The sequence below is a fragment of the Tupaia chinensis genome, unplaced genomic scaffold (genome assembly GCF_000334495.1).
Source record: "Tupaia chinensis unplaced genomic scaffold, TupChi_1.0 Scaffold147500_2, whole genome shotgun sequence".
Classification (NCBI taxonomy): domain Eukaryota; kingdom Metazoa; phylum Chordata; class Mammalia; order Scandentia; family Tupaiidae; genus Tupaia; species Tupaia belangeri.
The window spans coordinates 477,040-479,310 of NW_006207352.1; the positions used below are offsets into that span (position 1 = coordinate 477,040).

At 53.8% G+C, this 2,271-nt stretch overlaps 1 long non-coding RNA gene across 1 annotated transcript in view; it reads right to left on the reverse strand.

Moving 5' to 3' along the window:
• Positions 1-2,251, reverse strand: part of LOC102480440 (uncharacterized) — a 33,900-nt gene extending 31,649 nt beyond the window's left edge. Inside the window, exon 1 of the long non-coding RNA XR_003548118.1 lies at positions 2,075-2,251. This is a non-coding gene — a long non-coding RNA (uncharacterized LOC102480440). The remainder of the gene's footprint in view (positions 1-2,074) is intronic.
• Positions 2,252-2,271: the final 20 nt, after the last annotated feature.

The following is a 2,271-nucleotide window of genomic DNA, read 5'->3' on the forward strand; positions in this document are numbered from 1 at the left end:
GTGAAGTTATTCATGAAGGTTAGTGGGGTCATGACACCAGGACAAAGATAGGCCCTCTCACCACCATCAACTCAGGACAGACTAAAAGTTTACGGCCAGGGACCAGCTGAGACCAGCAGGTGGCGAAATGGCACATCGCTGGACTCCCATGTAGCCGACCGGTTTGAGTCCAGGACCTGGTAGCTTAAACTCACACCAGGCGTGTGTGCATCCGTGCCCAAGATCCCGAGAGGAGAATGGAGAAGGGATTGTGGCATGGCCATCCCCCTGGGGGGAGATTTCTCACTTTCTGTCTCTCTTTCTGGTGAGCACACGTGGCCTATAGCAAAAACCTCTAAAAAAAAAAAAAAAAACAGGGACCAGCAGATGGCATAATGGTTATGTCGTTGGACTCCCACATAGTAGACCACAGTTCGAGTCCTAGACCAGGCAGCTTAAAACTTGCACCAGGTGCATGTTTGCACATGCCCAAGAACCCAAGAGGAGAATGGAAGAGAAAGGACTGCAGCATGGCCATCCTTTCTGGGAGGTGATTTCTTGCTTTCTGTCTCTCTGGTAAGAGCACACACCCTATAGCAAAAATCTGTCTACCAAAAAAAATATTTTTCAACTAAATTTTAAATAAAATAAGATGAAAGAGTACTAGAAAACATGATGGGATGGGACCCGCAGGTGGCGTAATGGTTACATTGATGGACTCCTACATAGTCAAACATGGTTTGAGTCCCGGACCTGATGACTTCAGACTCACAACAGGCGCGTGTGCATGCGTGCCCAAGATTCCAAGAGGAGAATGGAGGGGAAGGGACTGGCGTGGCCATCCCCTGGGGTGTGATTTTTTTGCTCTGTCTCTCTCTCTATGGTGAGCGCATGCACTCTATAGCAAAAATCTCTCTTAAGGGAACCAGCAGTTAGTGCAATGGCTATGTCGTTGGACTCCACGTAGTCGACTGCGGTTCGCGTCCTCGATCCGGTGGCTTAAAACTCATACCAGGTGCGTGTGCGTGGTGCCCAAGATCCTGAGAGGAGAATGGAGGAGGAAGGACTGCAGCGTGGCCATCCCCCCTGGGGAGTGATTTCGGGCTTTGTGTCTCTGTCTGGCGAGCGCACGCGCCCTATAGCAAAAAACCTCTCAGAAAAAAAAAAATTAGGGCCAGCAGACGCATGGTGTTTAAGGTGCTGGACTTCCACATGGCTAACCACAGTGTGAGTCCCAGACCTGGAGACTTGCTTTTCTGCTCTCTCTCTCTCCCTCCCTTCCTCTTTGGTGAGCATGTGTGCCCTAAACAAATGAAAAATAACAATAAATAAAATTGTTCTAGGAGTTTTTGCTGTAGGGTGCGTGCGCTTGCCAGAGACAGAGAGACAGAAAGCAAGAAATCACCCCCCAGGGGGGATGGCCACGCCGCAATCCCTTCTCCTCCGTTCTCCTCTCGGGATCTTGGGCACGCACGCACACGCGCCCGGTGTGAGTTTAAGCCACCGGGTCCGGGACTCGAACCGTGGTCAACTACATGGGAGTCCAGCGACATAGCCATTACGCTAACTGCTGGCCCCAATAATAAATACAATTAAATAACTGTTTTAAAAATTTAAAAATTGAGTGTATGTGTGTATCCATATACATAAATACAAGGGCCTCCAAAAAGTCTGTGGAAAATTAAAGTTCATTTTGGTGTGAAAAAATTGAAATCTACAGCGTTTCCCATAACACCATTTTCCCCGGACTCCTGGATCACACCCGGAAAGGATTAAGCGGTCAGCCCAGGCACAGCCTACGAGAGGCCAATGTGGATTCCAGCTTTTTACGCTCGAATTTCTTTCAAAATGAAAGGTGAAAGCAGCCTTCTAAAAATAGGGCCAACTCAGCGCCCACAGCGCAGCGGGGCTCCTGGCGGAAATGTCGCAAGCGGCGACAAGCAGGTGGCGGCCAGAAGGCTGGGCCCCTCCAGAGCGCGCTCGGCGGCGGCAGGGAGGCCGGAAGCCGGGCAGGGCGGCCCCGCGGAGCGCAGCCCAGCGTTCCCCAGGACGGAGGGGCCCCGACCTGGGCAGGCCCCACCTGAGCCCCACGCACCCCGGGGACGGGCGGCCACACCGCTGGGCCCTCCTGCAGCAACCGGGGCCGGTGTCCTTGGCCCTGCGACGGGCGACAGCTCCCACCTTGCAGCTGTGGAGGCTGAAGGCCAAGGCCAAGGGGTCCCCGCGCTGACCCTGCGACAGAGCGCCCGGGCGCCGTCGGGGTGGGGGCGGGGGCGCGCAGGCGCAGAGCGG